This window comes from Pungitius pungitius, chromosome 1 (genome assembly GCF_949316345.1).
Source record: "Pungitius pungitius chromosome 1, fPunPun2.1, whole genome shotgun sequence".
Lineage (NCBI taxonomy): Eukaryota > Metazoa > Chordata > Actinopteri > Perciformes > Gasterosteidae > Pungitius > Pungitius pungitius.
In genome coordinates, this window is record NC_084900.1 from 1,366,476 (window position 1) to 1,389,629 (window position 23,154).

The following is a 23,154-nucleotide window of genomic DNA, read 5'->3' on the forward strand; positions in this document are numbered from 1 at the left end:
ACACAGGATGATGACGACGGAAACTCTTTCTTTTTAACAGCCACGATATGCGACTTCCAGACTGCAGGCCGCGCGCTGCTTGGCCGACTCGTTCCTCCCACTCAGCAGAGAATGAGAAGTAGGATGTGAAATAACTTCCCGTCTCACAGTTTAAGTGTGACATTTGTCTCCTGAGAGCCTCGTCGGGCTGGAAGACTTGAGTGAGCTTTTATCACAGCGGGACTACGTGCTAACATGCTAATATATCGCTTCTGACTTAACCATTAATCATAAAAAAGAACCTGAACTAGTCCTAATATTGAGATATTTCATCAACAACATTTTATTCTACTCTAATCTCAATTAAAATCTTGCCCCAAACACACCATTTATTTTCATTGTTATCAGAATTCAATTCTGAACTTTTTGGACCATGAATTAGAGAAACTTTGACTGAACTTCAAGATGTGAACAGGAAGCACAGGAGACGCTGCTACTGTCCCTTCTGACTCCTTTTAATGGCATCAAAACAAGAAGTGGAGCGGTAAAGTCGTAAAGCCCGCCCCAGGCTTGATTTGATTGGCTGCTGTGGTGAAGTCTGACACCTTTGATTTTATGTCTGGTGCGACTTTAAAACGCATCCTAATTAAAAAAAAAAAAAAAAGAACGACGCGATTCTATGGGCCCCTTAATAGCAACAAACAAATGCACACGAAATGAAAATGTGTAAATGTTAACTGAAAAATGGATTTGGTGTTTTATCAGCCACATGAGAGATAATTAAATGTGTTTGGACTGCCGAGAAAAACAACCCAGTTTCACAGCGGTCTCAACAGTAAAATAAACCAAATTACAAATGCGAACGTGCTGAATTCCCCTGGAGACGTCACCCACTTGCTTCTGTTGTTTCCTGCGCCGTAGATATCGATTCTGGCAGCTGTCTTCATGCTGCGTCTGATTATTGTGAACAAAACGTATGAATTTCTGGGAAGGAAATGGCCACGTTTTCAATGAGCTGAGGTGCCATTCATCCAGGAGGTTTCCCTCTCAGGGAGGAGCAGCAGGATGGATTCACACATTTTCCATTTAAATGATGCATGTGAAACAGATGGCCTGCAGGCTGGTTTCATTTCAATAAAGCCCAACACAGAAGGAGAGCAGTTTGTTTACTGCAAACACAAACAAAAAAAACACGCGGCTGGAAACTGCTGACAAAGCAGCCGGAGGGTCTCCTAATTCTCAAGTTGTATCATCATGTATCCAACCCTCATCAACGCCATCCGAGCAAAGATCTCATTCATCATCAACAACGTGAAGTCAAATGACAAGTTTCCATCTTTTGACTTAAATGGCCTCGACTCAGCATCCAGTCTCCTTCATGAAGCTGCAGGTCGTAATGTGACATTTAACACTTACAGTTAAAGTTAATTTCCAAGAATGCGCCTTGTGCATCGGAATCGTTCACAGTCTTTAAAAATAGATTTGAAAGTAAGAATTGAAATAATCAAATAACTGCACGCAGTTAAATGACCGCAAAACATTTGATTTCGTCTGAAATCAGCAGCTGCCTGCTTTTGATCGGATGAAGGAGTTTGTTTCCGGGTGAATCACACAATCACAAACACACACACACACACAATAGAAGAGATGAAACGGATATTGTCTGTTGTCTGAACGCCAGCTAAATTTAGGATACAGAAGCTGCGTCTCTTGTTTCTTTTCACTTGACAAACGCTGCGGATTAGTTTGATGTCGGGAAGCTTTCTGCGTGTTTCACAATGTGTGTGCGTCATGTTCGGTGACAAAGACTCACACTCCTTAGAGAAGAGCCTCATTGGGAGCAGCAAACCAGCAGAGCCAACGTTGAGTCGCATGGAATTCACACACACTGCCTTTGTGGGGACCCGACTCCCATTCCGGGACCCAAGGGTCCCCACCAGGTGGGGTACCCCAACAAACACACACACACACATTCACCTCACAGGATATCCAAAATACACATTACGCATCTGTATTGTTATTTTTTAAGCTAGATTCCTGTGGGAACATGAAAGCGCTCTAAACGAGTGCTGTGCATCTTCTTCAGGAACTGGGTCATCATCTTTGGAAAGAAACCTTGGAGAAAATAAGATGGAAGTTGCATAAGTTTCAAACTAAATGTGTAAGCTCATCATGTTTAAGGAAAGCAGATTCTAACGGAAGACCAATGGCCTTTCCTCCAGTGATACTCAACATCACCAGGGTTTTATTTTCAGTTTGTAGATATTACAACTCTTAAAGATGACACACACAACAAATAAAATATCATTTAATAAAAAGGCATATTTTAGATTGACTTCATATTAACACTTCAAATAACAATTTTTTAGACCACTAACAAGCTGAATCACATCCATCACATATTTAAAATATATATATATATATATATATTCCACATCATGGCCGACAGGATGAGTGAACCATTTGGACAACATTCAAGGTACAACGAGCCGCAGAGAAGCAATAAAAATGTAGACTCTGTCGGTACAAAGGTACAATGATGTGTTTTATGGTTTCCATCAGAGCGGGGAGGGCGAGGCTGCGTCAGGGGGGGGGGGCGTCGCATCTGACACTTGGAGGGGAGGGAATGCTTGAGGATGATTGGACTGGACGTGGAGCCCAGAGGACATGGGGGGGGGGGACGTTTTACTCAGGTGACCAATGAACTCAGCCCACAATCACCTTTAGACTCGTGATGTAAGGAGATCAAATAACAGTATTTCACTTGGTTTGTCAGATCCCAGCAGCTCTGTGACTAATATTTAACTAAAACAGACTTATTAAGGCCATCCGTAGCATCGCTGCCTATTAATAATAATAATAACATAATAACGCTGACCTTTTAGAAATGATTGTATTCTCTCATGTTGCAGTAAAACAAAATATACATTTTTGTTGATATCACATCTAATCATACAAGAAAAGCCGAGTCAGTTTTATTCATATACTCTGCCAAATTGGGCTCAGAGGCTTTGCTCTAATGTTCATCATCCTGTATCCTGAGAGAGAAAATAAAAGCTGCTGGAAGACGATGCGCTGCCTCCAGATGAGAGGCTGTGAGATAAAGTGCATCTCGAAAACAAACAAATACCAACTTGTGCAACCTTCCCTCAAGGTCAAATATGATACAGCGCACTTTAGCAACGTGCTAACGATTCCAACGCCACAGCTGGATGCTAAAACTCTGATGAAATAAACACATGTGGCACAGGATGTACTTTCCTCACACTCTGCCTTTACTACCCTGCAAATAACCGGTGTTCTAAGGACACAGGAGGACATGAGGACACATCGCTGATACTAGAACGCCCATCACGCCTTTCACAGGCTCATCACACATCCGCTTAGAGAGCAACGCGGGGATCAATGTGTCGGACACTGATCACTGAGCCGCTGCCACTCAACGGGTTTCATGGTTTGACGGCATACAGTATGTCTCTAGATTCCATCTAGAGCTTCGCAGGTTTTCTTTTTGCATCCGAGGGGGGAGATTTGAGTGCTAATGACTTTGCAAACGTCCAAATATTTGCACCCCGCACACCAATAAACGTCCTCCTTGTGTCCAACTCGATGAACAATTGAGTAAATACATCAAAGAGAACCACAGGTGAGGAAATGGGAGCATCAAATCAATTGTCATTAAGAGGCATTCTGGGAAATGCAGTGTATCAGTGTCTAACAGAAGTTAACACGGGGGGTTTGCTGCCGATATCTGTTTCAAACTGTCAGTGTGTCGCCTGAGGAATAAAGGCTGCTCCCACCCACACAGTACAACACCCCCCCCCCCCTCCCTCCCTCGGACGCCTCTCTCTCCTCCCTTCAATCTTCACAGCATTTCTGATTCCTATCGTTTTTTGTCTTTTTGCCCGTCTCCTCCCTTATTCCTGTCATTTCGGAGATAATTCTGTCAATCCCATCGTCCATCATCACAACTCCTATTTCTATTCATCTCCCTCCATAATAATGCTGAAACTAACTGTCACTCTGTCCATTTATCCATCTGTCGTCCTATCAGGGCTGTTCCCTGTGAAATGACAAGCACATAAGCCCCAAGCTATCACAACAGGTGCCTTAATATACAAATATTGTATGTAAATATATGTATTTCTCTGTGCGTCTCAAATAGAATACCTCATGGTGGAGAAATGACTCCAGCTGGTGTGTCACATAAAAGCAGAAATATTTACACGTCTCAGGCGTGAGCGGCTCGGCACAAACCTGTGACCCAGTTTTACAAACATTCTTTTGATTTTCCCCGTGGATGCATTTCATTTCATTAGTGATCACTTCCTTCGCAGGAAACTGAAATCTATCCGCACTTCGCATGTGAAGACCTCCATCAGTGATTCACACGTCACCTTCTAATGGAGACGATCAGCTGTGTGCCATAAACAAACAGCATTCTCAGGGATTATCAGGAACACACACGCTAACACACACGTAAACACACATGTAAACACACGTGTAAACCCACACGCTAACACACACGTAAACACACACGTAAACCCACATGTAAACACAAGTGTAAACACGCATGTAAACGCACATGTAAACACAGGTGTAACCACACACGTTAACACAGGTGTAAACACACACGTTAACACAGGTGTAAACACACGCATAAACATGGACGTTAACACACATGTAAACACATGCGTAAACACACACTTAAACACACGCGTAAACACACGTGTAAACACACATGTAAACACACACGTAAACACACATGTGAACACACATGTAAACACATGCGTAAACACACACTTAAACACACGCGTAAACACACGTGTAAACACACATGTAAACACACACGTAAACACACATGTGAACACACGCATAAACACACCTCACACTTCCTCACCTGGCTTTACCTCGGAGGAAGTGTCCACAGTTGCTTGGAGGCAGAACCCTTGTTGGTTTTCATGCTGGATTCGAATCAGAATAACTTTCTGTTCTCTCGTCCACGTCGTCACGGTTAATCTCCTGCTTTTCAAATGAAGCAAACTGAAAGTCTGTTGTGTTTGTAATCCAGAGCCACGGCTTGGTGTGAAAAGTAGAAAATCCCTCAAAACGCATCAGACCACGCTGGTTTAATTCCCCTCACAATGTCTGTGTTTCTTTTGCCTTTCTGTCTCCATGCTGATCAGACCAGAGGCATCAAAGTATTTTCTGCTGATTTTCTTGCTAAAGGACACCTGCCGAGCAGACTGTGCTTTACTGGATTAAAATGAAGAGTGAGACGACGGATCAATGAACACCTACGACATGAACATGAACACATGAAAACACCTGAAAAGGAAGGATGGCAAAATTGGGACATGATCTCCGTTTTCATGGCACTAAGCTGCGATGCTTAAATGTAAACTATCATATGCTTTTGCATTTATTGATCACAGCTATCAGGGAGATGTGGTCTTTTTTATTGGTTTCTTGCTGTTTACCACTACGTTTGCATCCCTCACCACTATCTGTCTTTCCCCTGAGCGCCACAAGGACAATGAGCAGAGAGGAAGTCCCCAGAGGGGCCGTGAGGAGGCAGAAATGATGCATTTTGGGCTCAAACTGAAGATCTAGATGGCTGTACAGAGACGTTCAACATTTAGCTCAACAAAGGGAGGAGGAAGAGGAGGAGGAGGAAGAGGAGGAGGAAGAGGATGAGGAAGAGGAGGAGGAGGAGGAGGAAGAAGAGGAGGAGAAGGAGGAGGAGAGGAGGCTTTCGCACTACACAACAGCACCTGTTCACGCAACAGTTTCCTCCCTCTCACATTTCCACTGTGAAGCTGCTTGTGCGTCCTACTTGTTCACGCTGGCACAGCGGCTGCTCTTACGTAAGGAGGAGCCCACAGAGATAAGAAGTCAGTGTGTGGAGCTGATAATCAATATTATCACCACGTGTTCCCCAGTTGCTCTCTTTTGTTGAGGTAGACATTCATTTGAGTTTCTGCCACTTGCCTTTGAGGACTGATCTCTGATTGGTGGACGTTGCATCCATGAGAGATCATAGGCCGTCCTCTGCATACTGACTTGAGAAAAGAGTAAAGCATATGTCTTCTGCTTAATGAATGCTGGAACTGATCAGAGAAGGAGAGAAGAGAAAAGCAGTGAGTGTAAAGACCACATCCATATGTGCTGTACTGATACGGTTAGATGATTCATTCATCATTCACGCTGCTGGCTCGTGCACAGCACTAATGTTCATATTGAGAAGAAATGAAGCAACTTCATGTGTACAATGTTTACTGAGGGAATAGATCCACAGAGAAGTTCTCATAGACTTCTGTACAATCTACAGTGTAACAGTGAAGGAGATGAGAAGAATCCTGTAGGTCCGTGCAGCAGTCAGGAGCACACCAGGTACAGCATCCATTTGATCTGAGTGCGTTGGAGAAGGAGGAGTGATGTCCTTAAGAGGAGGAGGAGGAAGAGGAAGAAGAGGAAGAAGAGGAAGAAGGGAGCAGAAATCCAACGCGCCTCCAGAACGTTTCCTGACCCACATTTACTGATCTGCACCACGCGGATTATTCCTGAAAACACTGTGTGTGTGTCTGCATGCGTGTGTGCGTGCGTGTGTGCGTGTGTGCATGCGTGCGTGTGTGCGTGTGTGCATGCGTCTGTGCGTGCGTGCGTGTGTGTGTGTGTGTGTGTGTGTGTGTGTGTGTGCGTGTGTGTGTGTGTGTGTGTGTGTGTGTGTGTGTGTGTGTGTGTGTGTGTGTGTGCATGCGTGCGTGTGTGCGTGTGTGTGTGTGTGTGTGTGTAAATGCTCATTCTGGGTTTGATTAACCTCAAAACAACCAGCGAAAACCAAAGCGAGAGGAAACTATGTCTAAGGCAGTAAAAACGGTTTTGCTTTCTAGATGTGGAGATGTTATCATCCCCATCCAAGTTCATCACTGCGAAGAAGATCTGAACGAATTAAAGCCGCCAAACATGAACAAACTACTACTACTACATTTCATTTAGCTGACGCTTTTATCCAAAACGACTTACATTGCATTATAACCCACGCGTTACATGTTTGCTTGGGGAGAAATTAGGGGTTAGGTGTCTTGCTCAAGGACACTGCGACATGGCACATGGCATGGCCGGGATTTGAACACTACATCACACAACTCCATGCGCCACCATCGGCCCATTCCTGGGGAGTAACTTCCACCCAGTGGGACTACGCTCAAGGCAGATCTCGGTTTTTATTTTCAAATCTACTGTGGGATTTTTCTTCACTAAATGTACCATAACCTGATTATTGCTGTCTCTTGCCTGGCTGTAATGTGTCTCTGTGTTTATTCCCTGGGGTCGGAGTTGGAAGCCTCCACCCCCCCCCCCCCCATGCGCTCTCTTATCCTCACTGTGTGTGGATAAGCACGCTTGTGTTAGCCAGGTAGCTGAAAGGACTTCCTGTGCACATCAAAGGGGGCCTACTTTAGTCTCTGGACCTTCGGATAGTCACATGGGACCCTTTGGTGTCATTATAGGAGCCAAACTCCCGGCTTATCTGCTAATTATATTGGAAAACTGGCTGGCTAATTAATTAGCTGCTAGCAGACTCTTCCCTGTGTTTGAAGAATATTTAATTAGGTAAATGCCAAAGACTTCATTTAAAATTGAGCCCAGTCTTGCAGGGAGGGAACATTTAAAAAAAACATTTACCTTGTTTTTTAATGTCAAACTGTGACCCCGCCCCCCTTTGGCTTGGATTAGCAGCAGAGCGCTAACGGCTAGCATTCAGATGGTGGTGGATGTTCCATCTTTAATCCTTAAGGATTGTATAACTGTAATAAGACAGTCTGAACACGCGTGTGCATCTTCTTTGTTTACCTTTCACGTCTCCACTCACTGGTTATCCCATTTTAATGTCACTTTGCAATGACTTGTGGGTAATCGCCTTGGGCAATTCACTATGTACTGCTGACTTATAGAAAAGGTTCTTAAAGGGCTCAGACTGTAGGAATCAGGATCTGTGACAGAACGCTAAATTTAGAGTCAAACACACCATTAAGCAGGAGATGCTTTGGGGCGGGGCAACATGCTGATTGACAGGTCTCTTGTAGACCATTAAGCAGGAGATGCTTTGGGGCAGGGCTACACGTTGATGTCGTGTACTGCTCCTAAAGAGCCCCCCTCCCGGCCCCCACACATTGATGTGTGATGTTGTGTTGTGGTATTCTACATCCCCCATCGCTCTGGAGTACATTCTGTAAGTCTGGAGGACTGATATTTCTTCAGATCCATCGAAGGCTTTCGATTCAGTTCATACTCAGGTCACTGATGGACGTGTTTCAATCTGATGGAATAAACGGTATAGTACACTGTATTGTACACTTTATAGTAACTTATATAGTATACTGCATAGTACAGTGTATAGTAACGTATATAGTACAATGTATAGTAACGTATATAGTACAGTGTATAGTAACGTATATAGTACACTCACTGTATAGTAACGTATATAGTACAGTGTATAGTAACGTATATAGTACAGTGTATAGTAACGTATATAGTACACTCACTGTATAGTAACGTATATAGTACACTGTATAGTAACGTATATAGTACACTGTATAGTAACGTGTATAGTACAGTGTATAGTAACGTATATAGTACACTCACTGTATAGTAACGTATATAGTACAGTGTATAGTAACGTATATAGTACACTGTATAGTAACGTGTATAGTACAGTGTATAGTAACGTATATAGTACACTGTATTGTACACTTTATAGTAACTTATATAGTATACTGCATAGTACAGTGTATAGTAACGTATATAGTACAGTGTATAGTAACGTATATAGTACAGTGTATAGTAACGTATAGTACAGTGTACATCACAGTGCACAACAAAGTCTTCCCTCTAGTTTGTCTTTTATTCAACTTTACATTTCAATTTAAATCTGCCTCAAATGTAACAGGCGTGAAAAATGTTGCCCCTTTCCATTGTTTTCCTGTTTGCTACGTTGTGGAAAGAAAAGCCCCCCCTCACTGTTATCTGTACCTGTATCCAGACATGTCACCCTTCACTATCTCTTCTCGATCAGCCTGTTATCGGAGCTTCATGTATGCAGAGATAAGGGAAGCAAACACACACACACACACACACACACAGCCTCTAATGGTGTTTGGTAGGACTGGATGGACTCAAAGAGGAGAAAAAAACATGGCTCATACTGATTGGAAATAATGTCCAACACATTTACTGTCAAAATGTAGAAAGTCTCCCTAGTTTCTTAAATGTCTTAAAATGTCTTCCCTTCGCTCGATGTCCTAACCTCACAAAAAGGATGGAAATGTCCCCCTCTCACTAAAATGTTTTTACTGTCCTCGCCTCTTAGAAATGTCCTCACTTTGTAAAACTCTCCTAGCTTCAACAAGCCAGATATTCATTTTACAGAATGTCCTTATTTTACAGAAACAGCAGAAAATGTCCTCACTCTGCAAAAGTGTCTTTGGTTTCTGAAACTGAACAAAACATTTTCCATGTTGTCCTACACTTATCAAAAGGGGTGTGGATAAGCCTCCCTTTGTAGAACCAACATGACGCAAAGGGTGCAAATCGGCCTCATTCTGCACATGGTACTGCCTTCTAACCAATGGACACACATTTAGACATGTCCTCTCTCTGTCAAGGTCCAAACCTCGACTGGTCCTCACAAAGACAGAGAAAGGAGAGCACACACACACACATAATGCCAATCCATCACTAATGCACACACAAGCTCTCGATCTCCGTCCAAACACCAGAGAGGCGTCCTGGATGGAGGACACGCGGATCAGAGAGTGGACATTTCACACACGTGGACACACACACGGGGGGGGGCGGGGGGGTCGTCTGTACGCAGACCAATGAGAAATACCAGAAGAACCTGATCGATGTGGCCATGAAACCACTGCTGACATTGTGCATGAAGGAACAGCTCGACATTTACAGGCTCTGAGTGACAGGTTGACTCACTGCACTTTATCCCAGACAAGAATCCACGAAGAACTGATACAAACCAAATAAATATCTTCTACCTCTGGACAAAGCTACGTTAGCTGTCTCCAGTCGATATGCTAAGCTAAGCTAACTAGCTTCTTTATAACAGCATTTCCCAAAATGTCTTTAAGGCCCTGGACTCTGCTTGGAAGCAACTCACACTGTTTTAAGAGAAAGAGATTTCCTTCACCCATGAGAGTAATCAGATTATAAGACGTGGAATCTGAGCCTTTTACGCGTCGTCAGCTGAGCGTCCACTAACGGCGGCGATGGTTTCACGACGGTCAGAAAGCGATGATTTGAACCAGGATGGTAAAGGAGAGATGTCCCCTTGGTTCGGTTCAAACTACAAGAAGCTCATCAGCACAGCGGCCTCCAGGTGAGCGCAGGAAGGGGCGGGGCTTCATGGCGGGCGAGCCGCGTGGAGCGAGAGGAGGAGGGACAGTGAACCCTCTGGAGGGGGGTCCGCTGCCGCCCATCAACCACTGGACACATCTGGTTGCTGAGCAGATTGTCTTGTGTTCAGAGCCTTATCTTAACCGGGCCGAGTCGATCTGCTGCTGCTATTTACAGCCGGGGGGGGGGGGGGGGGTCAGTCGGAGCTGAGGGGCAAGGACTCCAACAGCTTTATGTTGTTGAACTATTTTGGTATTTTGTTGGTCTGTTTAAGTCAAATTAAAGGATGAAAAATAACATCCTGCTTTGAGTTTAGCAAGTAGGAGGTTTAAGTTTTATTTTATTTTATTTTGAAAATTAACTGAAAAGTGTTTATTCAGTTCATGTAAGTTTTTGTAAGACAGAAACCAAAAAGGTGTTTTATTTGTACGAAGACGTTTATTCTGAAAAGACCATGAATGTAACAGTGTGGTCATTTGGAGAAAATGTGTCAAACTGTTCAAGATGTCATTTCATGTTCTGGAGTGTGCGTTTCCTCGCCTCTTCTCTGCGCTCAGCGTCCAGAGTTGTGATGATGAGCCCCCCCCCCCCCCCCCTCCCATCATGCTCTGCCTCACTCATCTCTCTGTGTAATGTGTGTGTCCTCCGAGTGTGTACATAGAGGAGCTGTTTCGGGGATGAGGGCACTTTGTGTTTGCGTGAGCGTGTGAATGAACATCATCGATTTCCTCACTAGTCGAGGCACGTCAACCACGGTGGAGTCTCCATTTGCTTCATGGCAACACGGGAGTTTATTCTGAAAGGACACTGCACATGTAAAAAAAAAGCAATGCCATGTTTTCCCTCTTCTCGCAACGGTGTTCATTTGGAGTTTTGATTGACAGATGGTTCATCCACCTGTCGCCACCTGATAACAACGGCACTGTTTCCAACAACATCACGAGTTCTTACACCAAAACGCCACACAGAAGGCTTCAGAGGAACATTCGGCGCGCTGCACGTTGCCGTGGCGTCAGTCAAAATCCACACCAGCAGCTGAGAGCCATATTGAAACAACCTGCTCCACGTTGGCTCCACATGGCGACAGGAAATAGAAAATAAAGGTTTGACAACAGAGAGAATCTCACTTCATCCTACGGAGCGAAGCCTGGTGACACACCACCACAGTGCGTGTGTGCCTGTGTGTGTGTGTGTGTGTGTGTGTGTGTGTGTGTGTGTGTGTGTGTGTGTGTGTGTGTGTGTGTGTGTGCCTGTGTGTGTGTGTGTGTCTGTGTGTGTGTGTGTGTGTGCATTGGCATTTGGTAGCTGTCTCCCTTCAGAAGAACAACAGAATACAGCTGTCATGTTTGCTTCTGTTTCATCCTCGTTGCCTCCATGAATCGTCTCTGAGCTGCGGATTAAAGGCCCCTATGGGCTCCATATTCTACCACGACATGTCAGCCCCCCCCCACCCACGCCCCCCCAATCTCGTTCACGCTCCTCTTCCTCCACGTTCCAGCACCTCCTCGGGCCAGCAGGACTCAGGCTGAGAGACGTGATCGGGGCTGCTGGTCCGGTCCCGGTCCCCCCCTCTCACCCCCCCCCCCCCCCCCCTTTATGGCTGCTTGGGCTGTTGCCCCTAAATTGAAAGAGACAGCATTTGTCAACAACCTTATTTTTTAAATTATTGTTTAGTAGTTACTGTTCTGAAAGGATGGATGAGGTTGAGGGTAAAAATATAGTCCAGGCTCTAACATCATTAACTGGAAATACATATGTGTTGGACTTGGATGCACAAATTACCATAAAATATATATATAAATACACACTATATTTAGACGTGTTGAAGCATCGACCTGTCAAACACAGAAGAGAACAGCGTCTACGTGGGAGTCGCCGCTGATGAGGACGTCATTTTACATGTAAACAGCAACATTTATTGTCCTTTCTAATAAGAAGGCCAAGCTGCGTGTTTGATGCATCTAAGCGTTGTTATTTATCCTGTTTACCTGTTTACAGCCATTTCTGTGACCAGACCAAACCAAAGGGGGCTTACAGCAAACATGGCAGGAACACAGAACAAAACGCAGCAAACGTACCTTAGATGTAGAAGACTGTCCAACCAAAAAGCTCATTACAACTCAACGTTGAATCTCAATTACATATCATTTAGCTGCTTACATTTATAACCCATGGATTTTACATTTTTGCCAAGGGAGCAGTTAGAGGTTGGGTGTCTGGCTCAGGGACACATCCACATGTCACATGGGGAAGCCACGGTTCAAACCACCAACCTTTTAGTTCCCAGCAGACCCTCTCTGCTCCATGCACCACCGTCACCTCTGACCTAATCACACCAATTGAGATTAAAATCCACACAGCATCCTCACAGAGTGTTGCTTTGAATCTGTGAACTCGCCAATTAGATGCAAATGCTGATGTTAACTGAGGTCACTTTGTTTGGTTCACTGAGCCGCTGGGAACAGGGTCACTGAAGAGGAACCAAGGCCCCTTTGGACTCTGTGATGCCACTCGATCATGGAATCATTTTTCTATTGATTTGAGAAATTCAGTGTGACGGATGAGACTGACGGACAGATACCTAGAGGGATGGATAGGTCCGTAGGTAGGTAGAGCGAAGGTAAAGCGGTACCTGGGTCTGTAGATGTCAGTGAGGAGGAATAAATTGGTGGGTGAAGGTAAAGCGACGGGATAAACGGAGGTTAATTAAAGAGACAAATCAGGAGAGAGAGTTTGGCAGAACATCAATGGGAGACATAACGATACCCAGAGAGGGGAGGGATCGTAACACTTTCAAATGTAAAAGATGAGAATGAGTGACATCGTCAAAGGTAAAGAGAACAAATAGAAAATAAGGGAATGGAGGTGAATGCGGAAAGAAAGAAAAATCAAGCAGCCGCAGTGCGTCATCTCTTTAAGCCCCGACATGACGAAGCGAAGCATCCACAGCCCCATAATCCGGTCCCCCATTAGCAGCTAAGTGCCATGACCACACACTCAGGCACTCGAGTGCTGCAATGTCCAACCTGACAGAATGTTTGTTTGCCACATTTGTGTGTGTGTAATTAATTCATCGAGAAACCCTACGAAAGCACTCAGAAGACCACCTCTGCCGTCCGAAGCCTCTCACTAACAGAGGCATCTGCACTGGAGTGACAACGCCGGGGTCACCCGTGACTCCCGTGGGTGGAGCTTAACACCAATGCAGGCTTTCTGTGAGCGACGGGGGGGGCCCCGTGTCATTGTGTGAGATCAACATGGTCTAGTGAGCTCTTCTAAATCAATGCGTCTCCTACAAGCCTCCAGAGCAGATCCCCTGTTTCTACACGGCTTCAGTGGAAGCTCAGGCATCGCCAACAGGTGTCACGTAGGCGTGGAGGTGCAGGCGGAAGCAGGACTCAAACGCAGGGTCTTCCACGAGAGGTGCTCTTTATTCCAAAAACAAGCCAAAACCGACGTGCTCCAACCACGGGAGACATTAGACAATGACGCGACAAAGGACAACAGGCACACGGGGCTTAAATACACAAGGGAGGTGCAGGTGATTGGACACAGGTGGAAGCAATCAGGCAATCACAGGACAGGAAGTGAAGTTACCCAGAGACACGAGACACAAGAAAGCTACAAAATAAGACAAGCAGACCCAAACCGTGACAACAGGAACCTTTTACTGCATTTGTTGCCTCTCATTCATTACACCAGACTGAACCCTTACTTGTTTTAAAAGGGGGTTCAATCATTGCACACAGAGTTCCCTCAAACAAACCAACTCAGCTCCATTAGTGTGTTCAGCCATGGATTTAATGTGAGTATTCCTCACGAGAACAAAACGAGGGGAGTATGTAGAAATCAGGACACGGCGGAATGCAGCTTGAGTGAGGAGGGAATCAGAGTGAATGGAGTAGGGCAAGGACGAGCGGGGACAGGTAGGGAGGGACAGCGGTCCAACGGGAGGAGAAGAGATGCACAGATAGGTAATTACCAAGTAGGGGAAGGAGGATAAGAAGAGGTTCAAGAGGGTCAAGAGCCAGAAGGGCACAAAGGGAGGAAAAGGGAGCGGATTTCAATTATGGAGAGAAAATGAGGTTTGTTCATTTCCCCAAGATGACACGAGGGCAGAGAGAGGACAGACAGGCCGACACATGAATTATTCATTTCCTTTCACTGATCCAGCTGATATACAGATTGGTTCTGTCGATGATTTGCATGTGACAGAAAGTCCACTTCTACACATGCTTTGGATGCCAAAAGGATAAAAAGTTGAGTTTAATCTGGTGGGTTCCTCCAGTGGGACGTTTAAGACACAGTGTCCCCACGGTTGGTTGTGAGTGTCCCGACATCAGCAGCCTGCGTGGGTTGCCGTGGTAACAACAACTTTCCAAAGTGGATGCCAGAGAGCTGACGGTCTGTCACTTCGCCCTCAAACCATCACAGGTGTTTGGGTCCTACCTTTGAGTCCTTTGAGAGGAATGAAGAACATCTCCTCGGTGGAGGACAGAAGGTGGTCCGGGGGGAGAGAAGAAGAAGAGCAAGGTGCAGTCTGGGTAACGGGATGCCTGACGGAGATGAGAACCTCTTCCAGCCAATCAGTCAATAATCATCAGCTAAAAGCTTTTTAAAGTCACACACACAAACAATGTGGAGTTATTAAAAGTTGAAGAAGAAGAGAGATGACTTTGAAACATCGAGCTCACGCACAGCGATGATTTATGAGAGCTTCACTGAAACAGAAACACAAGTGTATTTAAATACAATCAGCGTTCATTTACAAATGTAATTAACAAAACATATTTTTATTTGAGATAAACAGAAGCATATTATGTCACAAAGACGAGGACATGCTCCTTATCTCCAACATTTGGAAAAGGTTACCTCTAAGGTTCCCTCCAATGAATCATCTGCCTAACAGAAGAGGGAAGAGTTAAAGGAGAGCGTACCATCCGTCTGGTTTCCCCTCAGTCATCACACCTAATTACAAATGTCACTTTGCTATTTCAACTCAGCAAGATTGTTATTTCACAGTCTGGATGCTTCAATGGTAGAGACAAGAAATGAATCAAATGTGGCAACAGAGAGAGTCCCCAGCATACTGAGTGTGTGTGTGTGTGTGTGTGTGTGTGTGTGTGTGTGTGTGTGTGTGTGTGTGTGTGTGCGTTACCCAGCGCTGATCACTTATTGAAAATTGAAGGAGCAGCTGGTCGGACGTCTACGCGGTAAACAGAAGCACTCTTAGCGTCACTAATGATGACACGGGGTGTGTGTGTGTGTGTGTGTGTGTGTGTGTGTGTGTGTGTGTGTGTGTGTGAGTGTGTGTTTGCATCCAGCAGATCAATGTGATAGAAGTCGTAAGAGAAGGTTATAAAATGTAATAAACATGTTGTGAGCTTAAATACAAAAAGCATGAATAACACTGCAGAGTGTGTATGTGTGTTTCCAGCAGCTTCCCATTTATGACCTGAATGTGTTGTTTTTTTTCATGTTAAATTCAAAATCAGGTTTCATCTACCAACAGCAGCAAAGCTGCAGATATTCAACGACTCAATAATATTGATAAATTAAGCACTAAAACGTCCATGAACCGCTGAATAAAAGGACAAAGAGACGCCGTCAAAGTTCATTTCCCCGTGAAGGTTTCAGCAGATTTCACTGCTGAATGTATTCATCTACAAACGGAGCGTCTGAGACACGGAAAAGCAGCAATGAAAGAGAATAAAGATTCAAAGAAGATGAGAAACACCTGAAAGCAAAAATCAACCGGCTTGTTGTCCCGACAGAGACTGAAGAACTTTAATGAATGTTGACTCTCTGATATCGAGGTCTTCTCCGCCCTCTTGTTCCTGAGCTTTCATCTGCAGCAAGTCCTCACTACTAAAAGTTTTATTGTCTCAATACATCGTCACATTTTAATGATGGAGACGCTGAAACCTTAAAATAAACCTTTTTTATACTTTTCTTTGGAAACATCTGTCAAACTCAACTATCTGCCGTTTCCTCTCGACTAAAATCGCATTTGTTGATGTTGAACAGCTGGAGGGGACAAAACAACCAGCACATGTCAGACTGAGCGTAACCCCCGGCAACGAGACGGAGCGCCGCTGTGTGAGGGCGGCCATCAGAGACAGAAAGTGAAAAAGTACAAGAGGAGAAGTTCACGTTCAGGCTTGTTTGCTTCTTTATCGCCAGGACGTCTCATTTGTCTCACGTACACAATACACAATAATTATTTAGTTTAGTTTAAAGTAGAATTTTGTATTCCAATTGTGTTGTTTTTTATGTTATGATTTACAATCTCTTTATCTCTGTAGAAAGAAAGAAGAAGGAAGGCGGGACAAGAATCCCCTCATGTGTCAATCATTCTGCTTCACAGTCATAAATCGCTTCAAATACAAAATCAGTCAAACAAACCAATAAATCACATCAAAGAACAAACATGAAAAAGATGAAAATAGTCATTATCAGATGGATTAAAAAAAAGGCTGGGAGTTTTTTCTCTTCATGGTTCTTAAATTAGAATCAAATCATCCAGACGAGAAGTGACGCTGGGGAAAAATAAGAAATGTGTCCAACATGCTCCTCGAATCACAACTCAAATCACTGACATGATAATGACATGCTTATACCATCTCTAAGCCCCTCCCCTCCAAGCTCCTCCCCTCTTAGCCCCTCCTCTCTCTGCACCTCTTCTCTAAGCTCCTCCTCTCTAAGCTCCTCTTTCTAAGCCCCTCCCCTCTAAGCATTTACTGTATAAGCTCCTCCCCTCTTAGCCCCTCCCCTCCAAGCCCCTTCCCGAAGATCATCGTCTCTAAGCCCTCCCCTTCAAGCTCCTCCCCTCTAAGCTCCTCCTCTCTAAGCTCCTCCTCTCCCAGCTACGTGCTGTTTCTTAGGTTTATTAACTCAACAGCTAGAACACTTGAAAGGCTCTTAATAACATATTTACGTCCTCAAGGTTTTCTCCTCGGCTCGGAGGCGGGGTTAAATATAATATATTATTCTGAAATACTGCATAATGAGCCATTTCTGGTGTACTTTTAGTAGATTTTAATGCAATTAATGATGTATTTTTACTTCAGTACTTCTTCCAGCACTGAAAGTTTTACAAGTTTATAAGTATTTGGGGGCAATACATTGCGTTCCTGAGTACATAAAGTACATAACTTGTGACAGTCATTCAGGGAAGTGTCTGAAGCCCCCCCCCCCCCCTCCCCCCCCTCGAGCCCCTCGGAACCCGGCTAACGTTAACGAGGGGAAAGAAGAGGACGTTTGTCAAAGCGTCAGATGAAGAAGAAACAAAGCGAGCAGAATGCGAGACGCAACGTTAATCAGAAGAGAAACCCCCCCCCCCTTCTCCCCCTCGCCCCCCGAGGGAATTGTTAATAATTAATGTTGCATGTTTGAAACAGCTTTAAGAGTCAAACACTGTGACACTAATCGAGTGAGGAGCTGCAGTGCATTCTGGGAGATTTCTTCCCTGCAACTAAGAGTTGGAATTCATTTCTATACGTTTAACCCCTCCGATTATTTTGGACGGTCCTTAAAAATCATGAGAAAAAAGCAGCAAAACCAACCTTCAAATTGTGACATTTTATTCAAAGCATTCTCCATCAAAGTTTCCTTCAAACAAACTGTAAGAAACATAAAACTCTTAGAGAGACGATGGCGTCACCATTGGTTCATCTGAGGCCGCGCGTGTGTGTGTGTGTGTGTGTGTGTGTGTGTGTGTGTGTGTGTGCGTGTACGTGTGCATTGGACTGGTTTGTTTGTGTCCATGAAAATGATGCAGATAAGAAGCTTAAATCCCTCCATGGAGAACCGGAAGCTGATTTGTCGCATGCGGGGGAGTCTGAGACGTTGTGTGTCTGCTGTGTGTGTGTGTGTGTGTGTGTGTGTGTGCGCGAGCACTAATTGAGAGATATCCGTCACTGATGAGCTGTCTCGTGGAGACGTTCTGCTGAGGCCTCATTGCAGATTGGGTGGAGCAGGAGCCTTCTCACAGAGGGTGGAGGTTTATCGGCTGCAGTGCAGATAAACTCCATCACAGTTGAGGTTTGTTTGTGGAGGAAAACCCGTCGGACCGGTCTGCTCCTGGGACCCGAAGGTCACCTTCCCCCACAGCTGTGTGAGGGAGGAGAACCGAAACACGGCAGATAAACCTTTAGGATGAAAAAACAGGCTTTTATCCTGGGATAACAGCACGTTCTGTTTGGTTCCTCCTCTGGAGCAGCGCTGTAGTCTACGTGATACGCCGCTATACGCCGTGCGCCCACTAACAAAAGCACGATGACACAACGCCGCCGTGACACTTTGGGGCTCCTGCTCTGACGCGTCGTCGTTACCAAGCAACAACAAGTTGTTTGGCGGTCTTTCCTCGTAACGAGGTAGAGTCCAGTTGTCCATCACTGGGAGGAGTACCGGTTCAAAAGGAGATACGAAACGTAAACACAATGCTAATAGATACAACATTTGTATGATGCTGCTAATGATTAGAATTATTAAAATGGTGTTGACATGGCCACTCGCCTCCACCCACGATACAGTTCCACTGAAAGGAAGAACTGGGTCTCATTTGTCAGTGTCATGTGAGGCAAGGTAAGGTACCCCTACCAGCGTTTGGAATTGGCTGTATCGGATGCTGTGGATGAGGTTCAGGCAGTGAGAAGATCCACACTCTGTACAGTCAGAAGAATTCATGGGAGCTTCTGGAAGAAGTGGGCTCACACGTTTTATCTATGCGATAGGAGCTTCAGGCTCATGGACAGCGTGATGCTGATCCGCATGAAAAGCCATCTCTGATGCCGAGGGGTGTCGATTAAATGGCTCGTTTGTGAGATGTTCAGGTTCACTTGTTGAATCTGTCAAAGTGTTGTTGTTTCAGGGCTTTAAGTAAACCTCGGTGGTCCGTGTACAGTTTGTCATGGTCACAGTGTAGGAGGCGTCGCTGTGGGAGGGCATGTAGAGACCACCAGGATCAGTCAAGGATTTCAGAAAACCGACTAACAACATCTCGAGCCATCGATAAAAACCCCTCCGACCTGATGGCGAAGGTCCGACCCCCCTTTGTCCTAAACAGCTGTCCCTGTGGGATGTAAAGACTCACGTGGACCGATGAGACCAGACGCGCCTTCAATGGTCTGTGAGCTTGTTTCAGACGTGGAACACACGAGGGAGGCTGATCTCAAGTGTGTCCAATCCATGAAGTATTTACAAACTTGTCAGATTTGAACGAGCGATTTAACGGTTCCTTGGGGTCCAGGTATTTACTAATCTGTGAACTTCTGAATGTCCTGTAAATGTATTGAAGTGTCACTCGTATCTGCATCCGATTACAGAGCACACAGCCGGCTCTGTTGTAGCAGCTCAGATACCAGCGGAACGCCATGAAAACACAGTTTGATGTGGAAGCTAAACGTCTGATAGGGATTCTCTAAACACCGTGTGAGGTACCAGGTCAAAGAAAGGATTCCCCCCCCCCCGCCATAAAGAAGCTCTCTTCCGCTCAGCTGAGCTGGAGCCGGTGTTTATTGATGTTGGGGGGGTCAGAAGGAGACTTTCAAACAGCTTAAGGTACCAGAGGTTTGAAGAGTTCTCATGTAGGTGGAAACAGAAGCAGGAGGAGCAGAGAGGAGAGAAGGTTCATCAGCTCAAAGGACTCTTCACTGGTTTCATACCCTGATCATGACATAATAAAAGGATTTATTTGTTTGACTGAAATGTCTTTGATTCTTCAGATTCTTAGTCCATAGCAGCGGAGACCATCCGGTTTGTTCCTCAGACGCACCTCGGAGCCGGAGACTCCTTTAGATCTTCAAACCTTCTTCGTGGCTTTCCGTGTTTCCACAAGAAGCAGTTGGAGACTTGAGAGGCTTGAAGGACTCCAATAAAGACGTGTCTTCATATCGTCTGGAGGCTTCTGCAGGTTAAACAGTTTTCTTAAATGTGTCTGCATCAGTAATCCCTTCATAAACAGCCACGTTAATACTTTAAGTAGATCTGCTGTTTGACTCCAGCAGCACTTTCACTCGCTCACAGGCCGTCACGGCAGGAATCAGCAGACGTTGTGGAAGGTTCAGAGCCACGTTTCCCAGCATGCACCTTGGAACCTTGGAGGCGTGTGGGCGTGTGTGTGTGTGTAGTTCCTCTTTGTGTAAAGTGCACAATAACAATCAGGGAGATTCCTAACCGTCTGTGTGCTTTGACATCGTGTGGAGACGCTTGGTGGAATCTAATGAGACAGAAAGAGAAACCCAATCAGTGTTCAGGTGATTAGGACGGTTTGTATCGAGTTTAGAGCACAAAGAGAATTACGTGGGTCTGAATACTCATTAGTATTCTATTCAACAAAGCCAATTACATTTTGGTGACATTCTTTTAAAAAAAGATTTAATCAAGTCACACAATTGAAGCTACTGCTGTTTTTAGGGGGTTTTTTTTAAAGCTTGAGGCGTCGTTTTTACGGGTGCAAAGCAAAGATAAAACTAAGAATTGCGTCAGTGGGTCTCTGAAGGGGTCCTGTCAGGGTGTCGGAGCGGGCTTGGGGTTTCCGTGGCAACCGGCCATAGGGTTCATACAGTATGTCCTTAGGCCCCCCCCCCCTCCACACTCTTCTTCTGTGGTCTTCGGGTGATATTTTACCTCGTCTATGAAGGCGTTTAAACGTCTGCTCTGGATGGCGTTTGGTTAATTAAAGAACTTCCTCCCTGCAGTCTAATTAAATACTCTCCCAGTGTGTGTGTGTGTGTGTGTGTGTGTGTGTGCGTGCGTGTTCTCCCTCTGCTGCTTCAGGCTGAAGAAAATCACGTTTGAAGTTTAAAAGAAAGGACTTCGGGAGTAGAACTAACAGAGTAAACATTTGAATAAAAAGGCAATAACATGTCAGCATTCAGGGTGGAAAAGTCCTCTTTTGAATCCTAATTTGAGATTCCTCCATCGTCGTTCCCAAAGGCCACAGGAAAGAACTCAATCTGCTTTCCTGTAATTATAAATATTTTGTGCATTCATGCGCTGATTCCCATTTTCATTTATTGGTTTTTGAGTCTCCACCTTCGTTGGGCAGAAGGACGCTAATGTTCATGTTTAGTGCACTGGTGCTTGAGTCCATCAACCAACCCGCGGCTATGCTAACAGTTAGCGTGAGTTAGATGCTCTTCTTCAAGAAACACAGCGTTCTGAAAACTGCAAGAAAGAAGAAAAAATATAGAAATATGACAGAAATACTAAAGAGAATAAACGCTTTCCTGCTTGTGTGGAAGCCGTTTTGCCTCCAGGTTTGTTTTTCTAACATCACACAACGAAGAGATGAATTATGAGGTGTTTTATTATTCTAAAGAAGAAGAGTGAAGGAGTCATGAAGACATTTGTTAAATAAGAGGAAAACTAAAGCTTAAATTCACTTTGGGGGGTTGCTGAAACGGATTTTAATGAGACACACGTGATCGTTTGTGTCTTAAGGGGACTTCCTCAGGCTTCTACTGAGGAGGAGGAGGAGGAGGGAGGAGGGGGAGGGGGGGGCACGGCGTCGGGGGAGTCGTCTGACTGCAAGATGAACTCCCAGCGCAGAGAAGCTATAAACACCACAGAAGAAGACAGAGGGAGAACCAGGACGATTGATTTGGTTTTTATGTGGAAACAAAGATATTAAGACTCCTCCTCTTCCTCCTCCTCCTCCCCCAGCTCTCTCCTCCTTCATATTGCTTTGCTTTTCTTGAGCCCTTCCTCTCCATCTGTCCTCCTCTTCCTCTAATGGCCAACTTCCACCAAAACAACAAAGCGAGAAGGGAAGAATAAGGAGGTGAAAGATGGAGGAGAAACACGAGAGGAAAACATGGAGATGGAGAGACCTCCTGCACCCTGAATGTCCTCCTCCTCTTCCTCACAGAGGAACATTGTTGTTGTGAAGAAGCAGAACAAAGTAAACAGAACTTTTGGAACACAAACTTTAACGTGTATTTTTTTAAACTTAACACACAAGTAGAAAATCTATTACAACAAACAGATTTAAACGATAAAAAAGGTGATTTTATAGCAGACATTTCATTAATCAACAACAACAACAACAACAGCAGTTAATCAGAGTCCTCACTTTGGAATCAAGCTTCATTTCTCTTCACTTCTTTCTCAATTTGATGCATTTAAGGATTTGATCATTCAAATAAATACTTGGCTCACATTTACAGATTGTTCTTTTAGGGATGCTTCCTGATTCTTATTTCTGGTCTCGTTTATTAATGAACTAAAAAGATATCCATCTTTTTAAGGGTTAATTTGTTAAATGATTATAATCCGCATTTAAAGACAAAAAAGATCTGTTTTTTGGGACAGATGTTGGAACCTCGACGACTTTAAACTTCAAAACCTTGTAATCAAACAATCGGCATAAAAACTCTCAGAAACTCTGAAAGATGGAAAGTGAAAAGAAGCCGAACGTCGTAGCTGAACAAAAAGGACGTGAACACAATAAATCCATAAAAAGGCTGTAAAATAACAGAGGAAGATGACGACTGACTCTGTTCCTCCTCTTCAGGAAAAGATTTGATCTCCTGCATTCAACAAATAGAAGTAATATATGTTTCACTCATTCATTCGTTGTTTCATCAGAGGTCTTCCTCCTCTTCCTCCATGTGGTTGTTTTTTATCTTTAAAGCAACGTTTCAGTTTGTTTAACCTAAAACCTGAGAGGTGAGCTGCTGCTGTGGCATCATGGGTAATTTGAGGAGGCAGAGGCGATAGGAGAGAAGGAGCCGAGCGCTCGCCGCCTCGTTGTCAAGGCGA

General features: G+C 44.6%; 1 protein-coding gene across 1 annotated transcript in view; it reads left to right on the forward strand.

Moving 5' to 3' along the window:
• Nucleotides 1-23,154, forward strand: part of fgb (fibrinogen beta chain) — a 126,701-nt gene that overhangs the window by 38,000 nt on the left and 65,547 nt on the right. The window lies entirely within an intron of this gene.